Source organism: Pongo pygmaeus, chromosome 3 (assembly GCF_028885625.2).
Source record: "Pongo pygmaeus isolate AG05252 chromosome 3, NHGRI_mPonPyg2-v2.0_pri, whole genome shotgun sequence".
Lineage (NCBI taxonomy): Eukaryota > Metazoa > Chordata > Mammalia > Primates > Hominidae > Pongo > Pongo pygmaeus.
Window position 1 is genome coordinate 140,996,532 of NC_072376.2, and position 21,878 is coordinate 141,018,409.

At 42.9% G+C, this 21,878-nt stretch overlaps 1 long non-coding RNA gene across 2 annotated transcripts in view; it reads left to right on the forward strand.

The window, feature by feature from the left end:
• Positions 1-21,878, forward strand: part of LOC129034990 (uncharacterized) — a 201,389-nt gene that overhangs the window by 79,786 nt on the left and 99,725 nt on the right. The gene's annotated exons all lie outside the window — the stretch shown is intronic.

Below are 21,878 nucleotides of genomic sequence, written 5' to 3' on the forward strand. Positions count from 1 at the left end.
TAGTGTAAGAATTAAACGAGATAATTCATTTAAAAACCCTCAGTGTAGTACCTGGCCTGTAGTAAGAATTCAATATTTTATTTAACAGGTGATGAGGCTTGGTGGAAAAGAAAATGACCATAGTCATTGTATTAGTCCATTTCCATGCTGCTGATAAAGACATACCCCAGACTGGGAAGAAAAAACAGGCTTAATTGGATTTACAGTTCCATGTGGCTGGGGAGGCTTCAGAATCATGGCGGGAGGCAAAAGGCACTTCTTACGTGGCTGCGGCAAGAGAAAAGCAGGAAGAAGCAAAAGCAGAAAGCCCTGATAAACCCATCAGATCTCATGATACTTATTCACTATCATGAGAATAGCACAGGAAAGACAGGCCCCCATGATTCAATTACCTCCCGATGGGTCCCTCCCACAACACATGGGAATTCTGGGAGATACAATTCAAGTTGAGATTTGGGTGGGGACACAGCCGAACCATATCATTCCACCCCTGACCCCTCCAAATCTCATGTCCTCACATTTCAAAACCAATCATGCCTTCCCAATAGTCCCTCAGAGTCTTAACTCATTTCAGCATTAACCCAAAAGTCCATAGTCCAAAGTGTCATCTGAGACAAGGCAAGTCCCTTCCACTTATGAGCCTGTGAGCCTGTAAAATCAAAAGCAAGCTAGTTACTTCCTAGATACAATGGGGGTACAGGCATTGGGTAAATACAGCTGTTCCAAATGGGAGAAATTGGCCAGAACAAAGGGGTTACAGGGCCCATGCAAGTCTGAAATCCAGCAGGGCACTCAAATTTTAAAGCTCCACAATGATCTCCTTTGACTCCAGATCTCATATCCAGGTCATGCTGATGCAAGAGGTGGGTTCCCATGGTCTTGGGCAGCTCTACTCCTGTGGCTTTGCAAGGTACAGCCCCCCTCCTGGCTGCTTTCACAGGCTGATGTTGAGTGTCTGTGGCTTTTCCAGGTGCATGGTGCAAGCTGTCGGTGGATCTACCATTCTGGGGTCTGGAGGACGGTGACCCTCTTCTCATAGCTACACTAGACAGTGCCCCAGAAAGGACTCTGTGTGGGGCTCTGGCCCCACATTTCCCTTCCACACTGCCCTAGCAGAGGTTCTCCATGAAAGCCTGCCCTTGCAGCAAACTTTTTCTGGGCATCCAGGCATTTCCATACATCTTCTGAAATCATGGTGGAGGTTCCCAAACCTCAATTCTTGACTTCTGTGCACCCACAGGCTCAACACCACATGGAAGCTGGCAAGGCTTGGGGCTTCCACCCTCTGAAGCCACATCCCGAACTGTACATTGGCCCCTTTCAGCCATGGTTGGAGCATCTGGGACACAGGGCATCACGTCCCTAGGCTGCATATAGCATGGGGACCCTGGGCCCAACCCACAAAAACCACTTTTTCCTCCTGGGCCTCCAGGCCTGTGATGGGAGAGGCTGCTGTGAAGGTCTCTGACATGGCCTGGAGACATTTTCCCCATGGTCTTGGGGATTAACATTAGGCTTCTTGCTAATTATGCAAATTTCTGCAGCCAGCTTGAATTTCTCATCAAAAATGGATTTTTCTTTTCTACTGCATCGCCAGGCTGCACATTTTCTGAACTTTTATGCTCTGTTTTAAAATGGAATGCTTTTAACAGCACCCAAGTCACCTTTTGAATGCTTTGCTGCTTAGAAATTTCTTCTGCCAGATACCCTAAATCATCTATCTCAAGTTCAAAGTTCCACAAATCTCTAGGGCAGGGGCAAAATGCCGCCAGTCTCTTTGCTAAAACATAACAAGAGTCACCTTTGCTCCAGTTCCTAACAAGATCCTCATCTCCATCTGAGACCACCTCAGCCTGGACCTTATTGTTCATATCACTATCAGCATTTTTGTCAAAGCCATTCAGCAAGTCTCTAGGAGGTTCCAAACTTTCCCACATTTTTCTATCTTCTTCTGAGCCCTCCAAATTGTTCCAACCTCTGCCTGTTACCCAGTTCCAAAGTCACTTCCACATTTTCAGGTATCTTTTCAGCAATGTCCCACTCTACTGGTACCAATTTACTGTATTAGTCCATTTTCATGCTGCTGATAAAGACCTAGCCCAGACTGGGAAGAAAAAGAGGTTTAATTGGATTTAACAGTTCCACATGGCTGGGGAGGCCTCAGAATCATGACAGGAGGCAAAAGGCACTTCTTACACTGCAGTGGCAAGAGAAAAGGAGGAAGAAGCAAAAGCAGAAACCCCTGATAAACCCATCAGAACTCATGAGACTTATTCACTATCACGAAAATAGCATGGGAAAGATTGGCCCCCATGATTCAATTACCTCCCAATGGGTCCCTCCCACAACACGTGGGAATTCTGGGAGATACAATTCAAGTTGAGATTTGGGTGGGGACACAACCAAACAATATCAGTCATAATTATTGTCAAATAATTAAAATCTATGAGTTAGCATTATAATGATCTCTATTTTTTTTTTTTAAGGTGAGGAAACTGAGGTTAAGAGAGATTAAGTAACTTGATGGGTCACGTACTTAGAAACTGAATGGAGCAGATTAAACACCCAGGAAGCCTGACTGCAGAATCTGTACCTTTTAAACCATTATTCCTATGCTTTTGGTCCCAGACTAGGCAGTATGGGGGAAATTTTGATCTGCTGGTGAAAAACAAACATGGAATTTGGGCTCACATAATCCAGGTTCACATCCTGTCTTTACCACTCACCTGGGCAGGATATTTAATCCTTCAGAGGTTACATTTCCTTATCTGTGAGATGGGGACAGTAATACCTCCTTTGTATGACTGTGATGGGAATTAAAGAGGTAACATTAAGTAAAGCTCCCAGCACAAGGCCTGGACTTTAGTAGGTATTTAATACATTTTAGACTTCTTTCTCTCCTCTTTCAAAATTTGAGCTGAAAACGATATCTTTCAGTGCCTTTAATTAGTCTGTGATATGGATTAAAATGCAATGTATGGCCTGCAATACATATGACACAGCCTGCAAGACCAGGCATTCCATTGCCCTGACTTGGTGTTATAAATAACCAAACATGGCTGGTATTAAGGACATGTGAACACCTGGCACAACTTATTCACAACCACTGTCAGTGCAGTGTTTCTAATTAGTGGAGTTCTTCCTACAAGTTGTGGCACGTCTCGGTAGGGAAAGTCTTTTGCCAAGCAGGTGGGAGTGAGTAAAGAATTTGAGATTGCGAATAGTCTGAGTTGGGAATGCTCAGAAGGAGCAGAGAATGCTGGGCCTTTGCACAGGCATTTCAGTGAGCCTTTTGAAGGTCAGAGCCTGCTGATGAGAATGCTGCTGGAATTTTCCAAGGATTGTTTTATTTTAGTCTTTGGACTGAGTGTTGGCGATGACACAATCTGTGGTTGAAAATAGCTTGAATAATTAGGTTAGAAGCAACTTAATGTCCCAAGATGTTAATAAAGCCAGCTACTTGGAATTCATCTATAGGAATTCCCTTCCCAAACTTGATTCCTGAGTAGGCACAAGTTACATGATATGCTTCCACAGCCAGTAAGAGCAAACATTGGCCTCTTGCATATGTTGTAACCTTCAAGTAGGCAGAACAGAAGTTACACTTTTCTTCCTTTTAAAAATTTAATCAAGACGTGTTACCTTACACAGAGGGGATGATCTCCTGTGACTTCACTGCTCGCTCTGAAGGACAACTGCTGGCCAGTGCATTGAGCAAATATGATTGGCACCTTGGGTTTCCATGTGCTTTCTTGTTCTGTTTCCCTTCTGAACTCTCATTTCAAAGAAGTTTCATAGTAGAAGTCTATCCTGTTTTATGGGGTTAGTTTAGGAATGCAATTATTTCCTACTTAATACTTTTCATCAATAATACTTCATATTCATGATATAATAAAAGCAGTTGACCCTTAAGAATAAAGCCCTCAGAATAGCTACATGAGAAAAATATGGGTGATTTTCTCAGCTAGATTAGATTAAACAAGTAGGGCTCTGAAGCTGGACTTAGATCAAATTCTGGCTCTGCCACTTATTAGCTGTGTCATCTTGGGCAACCACTTATCTTGTCTAAGCCTCATAGGGTTGTCATGAGAATTATATGAGACAATGTATGTAAAGCCATAACGCAGTGCCTGGCATGGAGTACCTTTCAATAAATGTCTGCTACTTATATTGTTATAAACATGAATATTACAAAGATTTGCAAGGTTGGACTCTCCAAGAGGAGAATAAGACAGCATTAGAAAAGCCCCTCAACTTGAAACTGGCCAAGCATATTATTTTGAGGAAACTTGATAAACTGTAAAGAACTTGGTGAAATAGAGTAGCCTGGAACTCCTTTCATGCCCCTTGAGTGGCTAGAAGAACCACAAAAGGAAGGAGTAGGAGAAGTTAATTGATGCTATTGCCATCTCTGTAATCTCTAAGCCTGATTGGAATTCAGTGAAAAGATAGTACTGTAAAATGAGAAAAATTCAGATTAGATTTGCTCAAGGGCAAATTAAATTTCTATTAAATCCATTCATTAAATCCATTCATCCAGACATTTGTTGGTCACCTGCTGCATTTCAGGAAACTGAGCATTTTGCTGAGGTTACAAAAATGAATAAAACCAAGTTTTGGCTCTTAAAGCATTTACAGACTAGCTGGAGAGCCAGATATGTAAACAGTGGTCTTAAAAATAGTAATAGAGGAACATAAAAAATACCAAGGAACTCAGAAAAAAGTATGGCTTTTATGAGGCTGTTCCTGATTTCTTTCTTTCCTTTTTTTTTTTTTTTTTGAGATGGAGTCTTGCTCTTGTCGCCCAGGCTGGAGTGCAATGGCACGATCTCAGTTCACTGCAACTTCCGTCTTCTGGGTTCGAGCGATTCTCCTGCCTCAGCCTCCCGAGTAGCTGGGATTACAGGTGCCTACCACCACGCCCGGCTAATTTTTGTATTTTTAGTAGAGATGGGGTTTCACCATTTTGGTCAAGCTGGTCTTGAACTCCTGACCTCATGATCCGCCAATCTCGGGCTCCCCAAGTGGTGGGATTACAGGTTTGAGCCACCGCGCCCGGCTGTCTGTTCCTGTTTTCTAAGCAGTTTGCAAATGTAGATCCATTATTGTAGTAATAAGAATTTTTGACTAAAAAGAAGAGATTTGTCCACATCAAGTGAACACATCTGTTGTAATGAAACATTCTGACTCTGGAAATGAGAATGAGTAAAAAACCTTGTACTTTGTTCGTAAGAGAATACAGAAATTGGGAGAAGAAATTCTAGAGGAGACTCAGATCATCTTTTCAATGTGCCCGTCTATCTTCATGAGGGGAAGAACTTCAGCAAGGTCTTGCTGGGATTTAGCCCCCTGAAGTATCGAAGATGACACTTGCTGACAGTGGAGGAAACCGAGGAGGCAGCACAGAGGATGGTGTTTGTGCACAGAGATGAGAGGGGTGCAGCTTTCACCAACAAGGGGAGGAGGGCACATTCCCAACCCCAGGGAGTGTTCCATGCCAGAGATGGAAAGGGACAGCTCGGACATTGTCCCAGACCTCTCCATGTCTCCTCCAAATAAGGAGGCCTCCAACTCCAGTTCAGGAAGTTAGCGGCTCATAAAGGATGAGTTGATTTAGAGCCTTTCCCTGTGAAGAAGCTTGGAAGAGCCAAGGTTCAAAGCCTTTGAGATAAACCAACAACTGTGCCCCTGCTGGGAAGTCATTAGTGCTTGAGGGTCCCACCCATTACTTTTGTAAAGACACAGGCTTTGTGGACTTATAAATAAAACTTCAAAGGTGACAGCAGTCCAGCAGCTGTGTAGATGGTTGCATCCTTATGAACTGTGGACAGAAGCTGAAGTGGGTAGGAGTCAGGGCAACTTTCTGGACAGCAGATTAAACCTGTGAGTGTGTTGCTGATTTCAATGTTAACTGTAGCACCAGTGAGAAGGTCTCAAGTTTTCCAAATTGTGAGAGAGGCACCGTGAGTTAGTGGAGAAAACTGGGACTTTGGACAGCTATTGGCTGTTCTTTTGTATAGGCAAATTAACTCTGGGTAAGTCACTTCTATGAACCTGTAAAAACAGTGATAACAATATTTATTTCAGTGTTTGTGAATATTAAACTATATGATAGGGCCTAATATAATGCCTGGCAAAAAAGGATTCACTTTTAGGGTTTCCCTGCAGTTATGTCAGCCAGCCATTAAATCATATGTTAGAGCATAACTCTAGTGATTTATTCTCGTTGTAATATAATAATAATGAACATTTATTGAGTGTTTCTTATGTGCCAGAAACTATACTAGCTGCTATGTACCTTACTGCATTCACTCTTTGCAATAAGCCCCAGTTGTATCATCTCCATTTTACAGATAAGGAAACTGAAGCTAAGAGACAGGCTCAGTAATTTACCCTAGTTCACAGAGTTCGTGAGTTTTAGAGCCAGAATTCTCTCCTAAATGGTCTGACCCTGGAGCACACATGTCTAATCACAATATTATGACATATGTGGACTTGGTAGGTGAGGACACCAGGACTGTGGCTTTGCACTGTGAGGACCACTGTGTGGCTGGGGTCAAGAGCATGGAAGGGAACCACTTTGGCATCTGGTGGGTACCATTTTGGCATCTGGTGGGTTTATAGGTTTGTGAACACTAGGCATACAATTTAAGGCAAGGAATTAGGATCTTCATGGATGGGCATGGGGCTGCATTCTGTGACTTTAAGTGTAGTGTAAAGGGTGGGCAGAGAAAAGGCCATTGGAGGACTGTCTGTGGTCACATGAGTGACAGCTAAAAAGGTGGCACAAGAGAGGCATTGTTGAAGTTCTTCATTATTCAAATCACAACAGCCACTTAAGGGGGAGGTACTATTATCACTGACATCTCATGTGCACCTGTAGGCTGAAAACTGTAAGTTTAGATTAAATGGTTTTTATTACTATATATATATTTTTTAACAATAAGAAGCATCCCTCCTTCTCATTGTATGTTCTCACTGTACGTGCTCATGGACCAGTGAGAACACTGGGCTGAGTAACTCAAGGAGGCTGGTTCACTCTGTCTGTGTAGTCTTATTTTGTCGCAGTAGCTGCAAATTAATTGCTTTTATTGGAACAATTAAAATTTTCTTATAATTTAGCCTTTAGTTTGAGAAAGAGACTTGGTTTATTCTTTTCCCAGAACTTGCGTTTATTGATACCAAAGATATACCTGATCAGATGGATATTAAACATCTACTTAGGCCTATTGCTATACCAGAGATTGTGCAGGATATGAAGGAAGTGCAAGCCACAAACCTGTCTTCAAGGGTATTTTAATCTTGATGAAAAAACAATCAGAATACTACTAGCTGAGATTAATTGCTGTTTTAGGGATTAAGATCATGTCTAACAAAATGGAGTTAATTGAAACACTTTATGTGGAAACTCATGAAATTTTGCTGGCAAAATTATTTTAACATTTACATGTCTGAACTCTTGACATTTGGATGTCAGCCTAACTGAATGTTTATGAACAGCAAGTGATGGTTAATAACGATTTCTCCAAAAAGGTTGAAATGTTTGAGAGAGATGAAACAAGGCTTTTTTAAAATTTAACACATTTGCTAATAGGCTAGATGAGAGGATAAATAATACATAATAAAAGTAGCAATCGAAACCAGTCCGTGATATTGAGAAGCAAATGGTGCTGGGTTGCCTTTATGTCACCTCAGGAAAGTCATTTGATATCTTTGGACTCAGTTAAGAACTAGAACTTTTAAAAATGTGTATTGAAAGCTTATTATTTCCTAGCATTTGCGAACAGATTTACTTATGTCATATCATTTGGTTTTTACAGTAAACCTCTAAGATATATTATTATAATCTGCATTTTAACCCTGAGGAAATTAAGGCTCATAGAAGTAAATAAACCTGCTCAAGGTTGCATGGCTACTAAATGGCAAGCCCAGAATTCTAATCCTTGATTCCCTGACTTCAAAACCAATGTATTGTTTATCTTTTATTTTTAGTTGTACATACTTACGGGATACAATGATATCCCATATCCAGAATGATACATGTATACAATGTGTAGTGATCAACTCAGTGTGTTAGTCTGTTTTCACACTGCTATAAAGAAATATCTGAGACTGTGTAACTTATGAAAGAAAGAGATTGCATTGACTCACAGTTCCACATGGCTGGGGAGGCCTCAGGAAACTTACAATCATGGTGGAAGGCAAAGGGGAAAGAAGCACCTTCTTCACAAGGCGGCAGGAGAGAGAAGAGTGAAGGAGGAACTTCCAAACACTAATGAAATCATCAGATCTTGTGAGAATTTACTCACTGTCATGAGAACAGGATGGGGGAACCACCCCCATGATCCAGTCACCTCCCTCCCTCGACACGTGGGGATTACGGGTTACTCCCTCGACATGTGGGGATTACAATTTGAGATAAGATTTGGGTGGGGACACAGAGCCAAACCATATCATTCTGCCCTGACCCCTCCCAAATCTCATGTCTTTTCACATTTCAAAACCAATCATGCCTTCCTGACAGTCACCCAGAGTCTTAACTCATTTCAGCATTAACTCAAAGTCCACAGTCCAAAGTTTCATCTGAGACAAGGCAAGTTGCTTCCACCTATGAGTCTGTAAAATCAAAAGCAAGTTAGTTACTTCCTAGATACAATGGGGATACAGGCATTGGGTAAATGCTCCCATTCCAAATGGGAGAAATTGGCTAAAACAAAGGGGCTACAGGCCCTATGCAAGTCCAGAATCCAGCAGGGGAGTCATTAAATCTTAAAGCTCCAAAATGATCTCCTTTGACCCCATGTCTCACATCTTGGGCATGCTGATGCAAGGGTGGGCTCCCACAGCCTTGAGCAGCTCCTTCATGGGCTGGCATTAAGTGTCTGTGGCTTTTCCAGGTGCATGGTGCAAGCTATTGGTGGATCAACCATTCTGGAGTCTGAGGGACGGTGGCCCTCTTCTTGCAGCTCTACTAGGCAGTGACCCAGTGGGGATTCTGTGTAGGGGCTCCAACCCCACATTTCCCCTCTGCATGGCCCTAGCAGAAGTTCTCCACAAGGGCTCCACTCCCTGCAGCAGACTTGAGCTTGGACATTCAGGCATTTCCATACATCCTCTGAAATCCAGGCAGAGGCTCCCAAAGCTTGACTCTTGTCTTCTGCACACCTGTAGGCCCAACACCATGGAGAAGCCACCAAGGCTTGGGGCTTGCACCCTCTGGAGCAACTGCTCAAGCTGATACCTTGACCTCTTTTAGCCATGGCTGGAGCTGGCGCATCTGGGACACAGGGCACCATGTCCTAAGGCTGCACACAACAGCGGGGGCCCTGGGGCCTGGCCCATAAAACCATTTCCCTCCTAAGCCTCTGGGCCTGTGATGAGAGGGGCTGCAACAAAATTCTCTGACATTCCCTGGAGACATTTTCCCCATTGTCTTGGTGATGACCATTCGGCTCCTCGTTACTTAGGCTAATTTCTGCAGCCACCTTGAATTTCTTTTTGGAAAATGGGTTTTTCTTTTCTACCACATGGTCAGGCTGCAAATTTTCCAAACTTTTATGCTCTTCCTCCCTTTAAAACATAAATTCCAATTTCAGATCATCTCTCTCAAGTTCAAAGTTCCACAGATCTCTAGGGCAGGGGCAAAATGCTGCCAGTCTTTTTGCTAGAGCATAGCAAGAGTCACTGTTATTCCAGTTACCAAGAAGTTCCTCATCTACATCTGAGACCACCTCAGCCTGGACTTCATTGTCCATATCACTATCAGCATTTTGGTCAAAACCATTCAACAAGTCTCTAGGAAGTTCCAAACTTTCCCACATCCTCCTGTCCTCTTCTGAGCCTTCCAAACTGTTTCAACCTCTGCCCATTACCTAGTTCCAAAGTTGCTTCCACATTTTCAGGTTATCTTTATAACAGTGCCCCACTCTACTGGTACCAATTTCCTGTATTTGTCTGTTTTCACACTGCTATAAAGAAATACCTGAGACTGGGTAATTTATAAAGGAAATAGGTTTAATTGACACACAGTTCCACATGACTGGGGAGGCCTTAGGAAACTTACAATTATGATGGAAGTTGAAGGAGAAACAAGCACCTTCTTCACAAAGGTGGCAGGAGAGAGAAGAGGGAAGAAGGAACTTCTAAACACTTATAATGAGAACAGCATGGGGGAAACTGCTCCCATGATCCAATCACTTCCCTTTCTCAACATGTGGAGATTACAGTTCGAGATGAGATTTGGGTAGGGACACAGAGCTAAACCATATCAGTTAGCATATCATCACCTTGAATATTTGTTATTTCTTCTTGCTGTGAACATTAAAAGTCAGCTTTTCTACCAAAGCTAATATTTTTAACCACTTCTCCTATGTATTTTCTGAGGATGGTAGTTGAGAGTAATGTGGGCTTTTACAGGCAGCAAACCTCAAAGACAGGGTTCCAAAATTCTGAATAATGAAGATTTGATGTCACTCATCTGGAGGTGAATGAAGCTGTTTCTCTGGTCAGCATTAGCCCCCTTGCAAACATCCCACAGGTGCACATGTTAAATCCCATGCCCTGAGCTCAGCCAGATGTGGTGGACAGAGGAGACTCCTAGCACTAGAAGTAGAATCCAGTGAGAGGACACGGCTGTGCAGTGGTGAACTACTTAGCCAACCACCTCTCCGCTGGTTTGCCGTGGCCTTTCAACTCAGATGGATTACATCTTTGGCTGGAAGTACTTTTCAGCCTTTAGTGTTTCTTAATTCAGTAGAGTATTTCACAAGCTTAAGAGTTAGAGGCATAATCAACATGTCTCAAAATCAATTCCCTCCTTCAGAGGCTACTGACTGGTTTGTTTACTTTTGGATTCTGCGGATTAAACACCATTTCAAATAGTTCTTTGAGGGTTTGTTTGTTTGTTTGTTTGTTTTACATTCTGTGCTTTTCTCTCTCTCTCTGCCCTTCTAATTCTCCCACCATATCTTCAAATGTACGCCTTTTCTGTTCCTTCTCGTTATGACCTTTCTTCCTGGTGGTCTCTGAGAGCTAGTGTTGAGTGACTTTGTGGGTGCCATCTCATAACCCAGATTCCTGCACTGAGTGGATTTCCTCATGGCTTCTTGAATGGAGATGTGCTGAAAATGCTAAGTATACCATGCAGGTATTTGACTGGGCTTCACATGGACATACTTCAAACCAGCAGTCTCTGAGCTCTTGTGGTTCACACTGGTATTCAGGCCTGAATACAAATCAGGCCTCCATGTTCTTCAAGAGGTGTCAGCATTCATGAAAGTTGAATATGAGTGAGCCACTCTTATTTTTATAATTTCATTTAAATAATATAATTTATTATCATAAATTTACATGTTACTCTACTGCAAATTAAGCCATACCAGGCTTAGCTCCAAGCACAAAGTATACCCCTTGCGAATATTATTCTTTTCATAGAGACTCTTAGGAAGGACATAGATTATATTTAAATATTTTAAGAAGTCGTTTATTTTCAGAGAATTCAGGGACTTAACCACTGTGATATTTGTCCAGCCTTCCTTCCCTAGGTCCTACAAATCAGACAATGTCGGGCTAGATGGGATAGTGCAGTTCATTTATTTATTCATCACATTTATATTGAGTACCTCTGTCTTCCAGGCCCTGTTGCATGTTAGAGTCGGGGGAGAGTAGAGATGGACTCAGGCCATGCCTTAACTACAGATTATGTCACTTGACTCCACAGCAGAGGCCAGGTGTTCAGAAGTAAACCCACTTAGCAATGGAGACAGGGGGAAATGTCTTCTCACAGAGTGACTGGTTTGACACTGAGGAGAGATTTAGGACGGAAACACAACAGAGCCTGTGGACGTTCTGGCTACTCTGGGATCTCCTGCCTTGGGGCCACCTGCCTGAAGCCACATCTGCCCTCTTACTTAGGACTGGGGGTTCCTGCAGGTGCTGACACCCAGAGGGCCACCAGAGGGTGCTTTCCTCTTTTCAGGTTATGCCTTTTTGAAATGCAGCTCCTCATACTTCTTAAAACTGAGCTTCCCAGGCCCTGGAAAGTTCAGTACATTCCACTGCAAGCTGAAAGACTTGATTCTAGGTGAGAGAAAGGCACAAACTACTGTGTCTATATTTCTGTGTTTTTTTCAAATGTCTGTCTCCAATGACTGTAGTCTGAAGACAAGGTCTTGTCTTGGTGCTCCTCCCTCTTCCCTGGGACTCACTTCAAGTTTGGCACATGAGGGGCCCTTCGTAAATATCTGTGAGTTTAAAGAACCAATTTTACTGCAAGTCCTAACTCAAGTTTTCAAGTGTTCTGACCATGAGAATCATCCGGGGTCAACCTGCCCTGAGATTCTTACCCAGTAGGTCTGGGGCGGGGCTGGGAATGTGGTTCAGGGAAGAAGCCCTCTTGTTCTGACTTGAGGACTGCTGCCCAGCTGTTCCTGCCCTGCTCATGGCTGCTCAAGGGTGAGAAACACATCCCTGCTTCCTGGACCTGCCACTGAGAGCCCCTCAATGTGACCCAGCCAGCCTTCCCCCGCTCCCCTTCCTGTTCCTCTTCTCATGAGCATCTCTTCCTGTCACCCAGTGCTACAAGGGGAGGGAAACATTCCCAGAGATGCCTTCACCTGCTGGTCCTGAGAGGGCACCAGGGAAGACACCTGCAACATAACCAGGTCTTGGTTACCCCCCACCCTACAGGGTTGATCTCTTCTGCAGGCTGGTACTCAGGGTGCCACCTGCTTCAGTGACACTTAAATACTTAAATGAACATAGATGCTAGAAACCACCCTGAAGTTGAGGAGGGCCTGCCTCATACAACAGAGACTTATAATATTGCCTCCTGAGAAACCTGTTTTCCAGTCTTTTGAGAAGAAGATGCATGTGCATCATGATGACTTTGGTGGAGAACAACTTTTGATCAAGAGGAGTCCTTTTGTTCTGTGGTTTGGCCTTGCTGGAGTAGTGTTGGTCATATGAAGAGCTTGGGACTCAGAGTCAGGTGGTGCTGCACAAACCTGAGTGAGTGTGCACTTCATTGAATGTGTCTGTGGACACATCAGTTAACCTCTTTGAGTCTTATTTTTTTCCTACCAGACTAGAGAACAATATCCAATTCACAGGGTTATATGTAGACTTGCTTTTAGTTAGTTGTAAAATTGTCAGCTTATATTCAATGTCAGTATAAGAAATAGCTTTTGAAATGTGTATTTGAAACTCTATTTATGGATGTTGTAGAGGGAGTTGTTTTGTCCATCACGTATGGTTCCTCTCCACTGGAGAAATGCTTATTTGGCCTTTATACCAGGAATAACTTCACATCTCTTGCTGTGCTTTAATCTTATGGATTTGGTAATTTGCATAACTGACTGGTTTTCTTTCTTTGAACTAGCTGCTAGAAAGCCTAGAGCCAAGTGTGCGGTTCATCAGTATCAAGTGTGCATGTCATTATGTTATACATTTTTGGCCTCATACATGGATCAGTTTACACCGTTGCAATTTTTTTAAAAATTGCTCTCACTTTTTATTTATTGTATTTTGTGTAGTTAAGTGTTCCTCTAAGCTGCTTTTATCTTTCTGAAATGAGATAGGATAAAATAAAAAAATAAATTTGTTACCAAATAAATGAGCAAATACATTTAAAGCAGTTTTCACAGTGCCTGGCCAACAGTGAATTACATACCACAACAGTTAGTTTTAATCTTCCTTGTAAATGAGTCTCATTATCCTCTGTGGATCCCAGTTTGCCCCTCATGGATTATATTATAAAGGGTGTGGTAAGGTGATTCTCACAAGGACAAGTTTCCCAACCTGGAAAGGTGTTACTGCATTAGGTCATAGCAGGTATAACTCTAAAACAAGTTGAGAGCCCAAATGGCCAATCTCTGCATGGAAGTTCCTCTAAATATGCCCAGACTAAACCAAATATAATTTAAGTGATTTTAATCTTTACACAAGCCTCTCAAAACACATGAAAGGAGAACTTGTTCTTATCTGCCAGCTACACATCATAAAATCTTGTTTCTTCTCCTTTCTAATTCTCTTTCAATCACTACTTCCCAACACGTCTACTGACATCCCCCCCTTGTGCCCTGCATCTCCCAGCTCTTTCTTATGTAGACTGATCTAGCTTCTCTGGTTAGTCTCCCTGTTTTCTCATACCTCTCTGGACTTCTTACCCATTCTCTGATTCTGTATCATAAAAGATTTATGAATGGGCTGACAAAGATAATTCTACTTGTGGGTGGATTGGGGCATTTTCACATGCTAATAAATCTTTGCTGTCATCTGGGAACTAAAGGGCGATGAATGCTGCGTGGTAGAAGAGGAGAGAACTCTGGCATGTGTCTTTATGTCAGGAGTACACACTCGAGCTGTGGGATTTGGAAGAGGCATGTTGGGGCAAAGATGACAGAACTTTGTTCTTCTGGTCCTGCCTGTATCCAGGCTTCCCTTGCCCCAGGATAGGGGACTTTATGGAGAAGGTAACCTGGAAGTGGAGTCACGATGCCTTTGTATTGAATAGGGCTGAAGGGATTGGTGCAAAGTTAGGGGATAATGACAGGGAGCGAATGATCCATCCTACTCTTGGCTTCCTGTGGACTGTGTGGGAATGGCCATGCAGACTTGTCCGCCCTCTGGGTAGAGGAAGGAGGAAAGAAACAGTCTCAGATTCATTAGACACAATTTCCTGATGAAAATGGAAGTATCCATATACTACTTGTTTTTTTGGTTTGAGAAATCCAGTAAATATTAGGTTGGTGCAAAGGTAATTGCGATTGTTGCCATTACTTTTAATGCCATTACTTTTAACGGCAAAAACCGCAATTAACTTTGCACCAACCTAATAGTATGTCAATTTATTGCAAACCTATATACTTATGTGTGTTACATCAACTTTAGGATCCCTGATCAAGTCTTTGGTGTAAGGATCACACTTGAGGCTGGGCTTGGTGGCTCGTGCCTGTAATCCCAGCACTTTGGGAGGCCAAGGTGGGAGGATCACTTGAGGCCAGGAGTTTGAGACCAGCCTGACCAACATGGTGAAACCCCGTCTCTACTAAAAACACAAAAAAATTAGCTGGGCATGGTGGCTCACACCTGTAATCCCAGCTGCTTGGTATGCTGAGGCAGGAGAATTGCTTGAACCCAGGCAGCAGAGGTTGCAGTAAGCCAAGATGGCACCACTGCACTCCAGCTTGGGTGACGGAGTGAGTGAGACTCCATCTCAAAAAAAAAAAAAAAAAAAGGGATTACACTTGAACAGAAATAGAACCAGAGACAGGCCAAATCAGAAGATCGAGTCACAAAATTATTGACCTAGTACCACAGGATTAATTGATATAATCGCTTTGAAGCCAGGTGTGGTGGATCATCCCAGCACTTTTTGAGGCCAGGGCAGGAGGACCGCTTGAGGCCAGGTGTTCAAGACCAGCCTGGGCAACACAGCAAGACCTCGTCTCTGACAAAAACATAAAAAATTAGCTGGGCATAGCGGTGCCTGCCTGTAGTCTTAGCTACTCAGGAGGCTAAGGTCGGAGAATTGCTTGAGCCTGGAAGGTTGAGGCTGAAGTAAGCCATGATTGTGTCACTGTCTTCCAGCCTGGGCAGCAGAGTGAGACCCCATCTCTAAAAGTAAATAAATAAATAAATAAATAAATAAATAAATAAATAAATAAATAAAAAATTAGCCAGGTGTGGTAGTGGGTGGCCTGTAGTCCCAGCTACTTGGGGGACTAAAGTAGGAGGATCTCTTCAGCCCAAGAGTTTGAGGCTGCAGTGGGCTATGATTGTACCGCTGCATACCAGCCAGGGTGACAGAGTGAGACCCTAATTCTAAAACAACAACAACAACAAAAATTTTGAATTGAATGGATGGGTTTTGCCCTCTCATTTTAGATCCCATTCTTTTTTTCACTGAATATTTATTGAGTGCCTATTATTTGCCAGTTCTGTTAAGTGCTGAGGATGTTAAGATGATAAGGCACTGGCCCTTTCCTTCTAGGAGCTATCATGTAGATAGTAAGGGAGACAGACAGACATTGTGAAAAAGGATAATTAGACCACAACATCCTCCATGCCATCATTGATGTATGAAGAGAATGCAGTGCGACCCAGAAGATGGAGTGACTGACTTGTCCTAGGAAAGTCAGGGAGGAGGGAACCCTGGGGCTAGGATTTAAGCATAAGGAGTTTACTCGTTTGCTGAAGTTTTGTTTCCCAGATTTTAGTTTGATCACACTACCTCATAAATATTAGAAAACATCTTCTGGCCAAATATGGTCTCAGCATTTGTTCTTTTGGTTCTGCAATTAGTGACAGACCATAGTAGCATCTCTGGAATGTTCTTCCGAGCCAAAGAATTTAAAAGATGTCATACATAATCAGAGATAAACTGCATCCTTGAGGCTTAGCAGATAAATGCTCCCATTTGTTAAGAAGTTTTATGGGAGACTTTCATTTTGGCCACCTAGTATTTACTTCCTGTGGCAATAATGCCATGTTAAATAAATTATGAATGGGAAAGATGATCATTCTGAAATGGGAATGTAGAAGCTCTAGGTCTGGGCCAGATGGATAGAAGCTGCTGTCACTTGATGTTGGGAATGATCTGGATTCTGCACACACAGTTGGGATTCCCTTCAAGGTTATTGGACTACCTTAGACCAGAGGTTTGGCTTGATTGTTATGTCACCATCACCAGCGGGAAGAGCAGCATGGTGGCACCGTCTCTCAGTGGCCTTCCCGACGCCTCCAATGCGATTTCTGTTCATCTTTAAAGAAATAAAGTCTGATTTAGAGCTTTGTATTTCTTTCTTAGTGTTTGTTATAAAAAGTGACCATTAAATACGAGGTTTTAGTGACTAAAACAGTTGGAGGCTACAGTTGGGCTGACAGCTTTAGTGGAGAGTTTATTTTCTTTCTTTTTTTCCCTCCTGCCTGGCTTCAGCTTTAAATTAGATTGTAATAATCATAACAGAGCTTCTCCCTGCCCTTAGTTGAAAGCACATTGCAGACCTGAACTCTTTCTGAGACTTTATTTACAACAGAATCCCACACCATTTTAGAGCTTTCATCTTCCATGTGCTCAGCATTTTATGGGTCTCCGTTTTCTGTAGCATTTCTTAAACCATGGTTCAGAACAATGAGAATTCTCTCAGGCACCAGAAAGATCTGGGAAGAGTGTGTCCCGCTCTCCTCATTGTTTGCATAGATGTGTTGACACTGTCATTGTGTTAACTCCAGAATACACAGTAAAGTGGGTTAGTTAAGGCTTTAACTAACTTTAACTAATATGTCTTTGCAGCCTTATTTCCTGGGTATATTCCCAACTTAGGTACTTACTAGCTGTGTGACCTTAGATACCTTAGCAAACATTTCTGTATTACATCTTCCTAGTTGTGAAGAGAGAACAATGGTAGCACTGACCTCCAAGAGTGGTTGCGAGGATTAAACGAGTGCTTTCAGCACTTGGAACAATTCTTTGCAGCAGTAAGTGCTTAACAAATGTGAGTTGTTGGTATTATCCCAGAAGTTCATGAATTGATGAAACTGGATGGTCTAGTAGTCATAAAATAATCCCACTTTACTTGGTCTGCCTGTTTGTGCTTGCTAATGGTATGGTTAGAAGATTTTAAAGGTTAGACAACCACAGTCAATTGGTGGCAACACTGAATTATCATTTCCTGGAGACAGCAGGAGGCAGTGTAGTTTAGCTGTTAAGAGCATTGGGTTTGGAGTCAGAAAGCCTAGTTGAACATAAGTTCTGTTACTTACATGGCCTCTTGGTGGCTCAGTTCCCTCATCTGTAAAATGGAGCTAATTCCTCACAAGACCTTTTGCAAGAACAATGTATGTGAATGTCTGGAGCACACATTAAATACTCAGAAAAGTTGTTGTGGGTGAGGGGAGGAGGGGAAAAGAGATTGATTTAAGGTCAGATCTGTTTATTTATCATGAGTTCCCTGGTAACAAGCAATGGAGATGGGAGTTTGCTCAGAGCAGTCAGCATCCAGCTGTAAAAGGGAGACACTCAGGCTCTTTTAACTTTAAGAATGTTGAAATAAATTACAAAACCAAGAAGGACAAATGGCAATTTGCTGCTGTCAGTATTATAAACATCAGTGTGAGGGTGGACAGTTTAGCTCAGATGAGTCATTCCGGGTCTGTCCTGTCTTGTCCAGAAGCTTCACTTGCATAAGATGGGGTGCCATTGGTGGAGGAAAGAAGTGAGCTAAGGACCCAGTCTGTCTTCTTACTGCTGGAAATAGTGGCAGTGGCTGGGCTGTCCCAGGGTTTATTCACTGTTACAAGGTTCTGAAACTTTAGGGGGTATAAAACTCAAGTGGGGAACTTGTTAAAAGGGCACCTTCCAAAGCCTCATTCACAAACATTTCAATTCAGTAGGTTGTTGGTAGGGCCCAGGAATCTGCTTGTTTTCTGGCTCTCTAGGTACTTCTAACACAGGTGCTTAGAAACTACACTTTGAGAAAGACAATTCCAGTGAGATTGGGCAGAGTAAAGTTTCCCTGTAGGAGGAGCTGCCTCCACCAGGCTTTTCCCCAGCATTATGGTTAGCTTCTAAAAAGGAAGCAAACAACCAGAAAATGAAACAAGCCAAATTTGCTTTATTTTGAGTCAAAGCACTACTTAGTAACTTTTGTCAATTGTTTCTCACAACACTGCATGAAAGACTTAGTATTAATTCCATTTGACATTAGAGGAGTCAGGGACTTTTGGTGCAAGCGTGAATTATAGGCAAACATTGCACACAGGTTCTTTAGTTTGTCTCCAGCCATCTGGGTATTACTAAACACATCTGTTTCTTTTCTTGGAGAGGACGCTCTAGTGTTGTCACATGATTTAAATTATGGCAAGAGTGGAAGTTCCGTTTGTCCACTTCCCTGGTTTGCAGGGATGGCTCAGGGGAGCCTTGCTTTGCCGTGACTGGCATTCATCCAGGGCCCGGGCATTTAACTCTGAATTTTGATTTGGGCATTTGCCTGGTGTGATATTCTGCCAGGGCCTTCCCAGTCTGTTCTCTGCTGTTTTGCTCCTGAAGATTTATGGCTAATGAAGGGATAAAGAAAGGTCGTGGCGAGAGGCGGCAGCATGTGGTGGTGACTCATGGTCTGGGCCTGGTGTGGAGCCAGTTTGGGTGGAACGCTCCACTGGCTGCTGCGCCTGTTTTCACGTGGCTCTTTGCCACAGCCCTGCAGGAGGCAGTTTCTTGCCTGTCTCTGGTCAGAGAGGCCTGGTGATTCTGCCTGTCTTCTCCTGTTATGGACTCAGGTCAGGGCACTAAAGCCTGGTGGCCTTTTGACAAACAGTCTCACAAATGGGGGCTCAGGAGACAGTGGGATGGGCCAGTCCTGGGAAGGGCTCCAAAGCCACTCCAACTTGGGGGACACAGTAGCAGCATGGGCTGAAGGAAGTCAAGTGAAGCTGCTAGCAGGACAGGGTTTCTCAGCCTCGGCACTGTTGACATTTTGGACGAGATAATTCTTTGTTGCGGGGCTGCACTGTGCATTGTAGGATGGTGAGCGGCATCCCTGGCCTCTCCTCACTAGAGGTTAGTAGCCCCACAGCCCCTCTCAGTTAATGCAACCAGCAAAATCACCCCTGGTTGAGAACCACTGTGGTAGGTTGGGTTCCAGGCATGTGGCCAGGGTTAAGAAGATCCACCCTCCATCCTGTTTTTATTGAGCACTTACCATGTGGCAGGCATTCTTTGCATTCATTATCTCATTTAATCCCCATAACAACCCTAAGATGAAGGAACTCTATTGCTCCCATTTTCTGGATAAGAAAACTGAAGTTTACAAAAGTAACTTGCCCAAGGTCACATAGTGTGGGGCTCATATATGTCAGATGCCCCTTCCTCACCCTGTGGCCATATGTAATGGAGCCATAATATGGAAGTCTGGGAGAAAAGCTGCAATGCATGACAACAGCTGGCATGTAGTGTAAGGGGGTCTGCCTGTTGAGCTCCAGGGCTGGGATTGAGGAGTCTAATTACAAACCCTGTGGAGATAGTTAAGGGCTTACATGAACTTGAAATCCAGGTGGATGATTCAGATAGAGATGCAGCTACTGGAAATGCCATGTAGGTTGGGGGTTGGTTGCAGGTAAACTTTTACCTATGCCCAACTGTTGTCCCTCACCTGTTTATGACACTGGATCCCCTGAGATACGACTCCTGATGTGAGCCCAAATGTGCTTTTTCCACTTCAAATACTGCTCATTGGACTGGGGTCTCTCACCCCAACCTCCATTCCTTCCTTAGGGACCAGCCCTTCTCTTGCCTGAATCTTAGCTTCTTCCACTGACACCCCACTGCCTTGGGTTGGGACATGCTTGAGCTATGACGTGTACATTGAAATGACTAGACAACGCGAGGTTGCTGGTCACCTCTATCACAGTAAAGACCCTGGGAGATGACAACTGAAGCTGGTGTGATCTCCAGTGCCTGTAAAATACTTGTAGTTTATAGGAACTGATGATTCTGAAATGAATGCCAATCCTTGGGAAGGTTTGTCCATCAATAATTGCATTTTTAAAAGGAAAGATCAGAGTTTCTGATATTGTGGTTTCCTCAATATCAAAGGCACCAGGTGGAGGTGAGAAAGATGTTACCTGAAATCCAGGTGAGCCTCTTCAATGGGCTTTTTAAGGATGTTTTCCCATTAGTGGGGCAGGACAGATTTGGAGTGCATGATTACTTTGTAGTCTGGCTGATACCTAGAACCAAATGGGCTCAGTTTGGAAAATGACATTAGTGGATAGCATTAGCTTGAATTACGTGGATTTCTCCTCTATTTACGCCCAATTAATTAGCACTTAAACACATGTGCAATGTGAATACTGGGAATACCTTTGCAAAAAGGAAAATTCCGACTGAGTTGCAAAGCCTGCTTGGGACCTGCAATTGTTTGGGGGGTCCTACTGCTCATGGACCTGATAGATGCTGATGTCCCACAGAGCCTTCTCAGTGTGACATTTTGCTTGGCACAGTCACTACGCAGGTTTTAGCTTTCTGCAAGACTGTGAAATCATCTCTGTGATTCCCCTCTATTCTTAATCCCTTTTGCTCTTCTGTGGTGGTCTTGCCCTTTCTCAAGAATATTATTGTTGGTACTTGTTGGTTCAAGGGGGTGTCATCTGAAGGAACATCATATAATATAGCAAGACTGCTCTCTGGAAATTTTTTGCTTTTGCTCACTCTGTTTTTATCCTTATTTTAAATACTAGAAAAATAATATATGTTTATGGAAGATGAATTAGAAAATACAAATAATCAACAAAGAAAAAAGAGGAAAAAATTACCTTGTAATCATGCAACCCAGATATAGCCATTATTAACATTTTGGTTATATGCTTGTGTTTTTGTTTCACTTTTAACAAAAGGAGAGGATAGAAGAAATTATCAGAACACATGTGGCATTTTTTTAGTAGAATTTAAAAAAATGCTTCAAAAAACCTTTTGATTTATTGGCAAGTAGGTCCTGATCACTGTCAATGATGTACACAGTTTTGGAAATATACTAAGAAATGCCATATTAGTCTCCTTGCTGATAAAGGGTATATCTATAAGAGAAGTGTGTGTGTGTGTGTGTGTGTGTGTGTGTGTGTGTGTGTGTGTGTGTGTATGTATGTAAATGAACTGTCTGTGGCTCCTGAAAAAGAAATTCTGTTGCCGGATTTGTTGACTCACTGCCAAGCTCTGCTGCAGGCAGGGAGCAGATTCTAAGTTATTCAAGCCAAATATTTTGGCCCTCACGGTTTATTGGCTACTGTGACAGACTTCTCCTCACACCTCACCTCCTCATTGGCATGTGGACATATCAGGCATTTTGTTCATTTTGCTTCTCGATCTCTCCCTATTTCTTTCA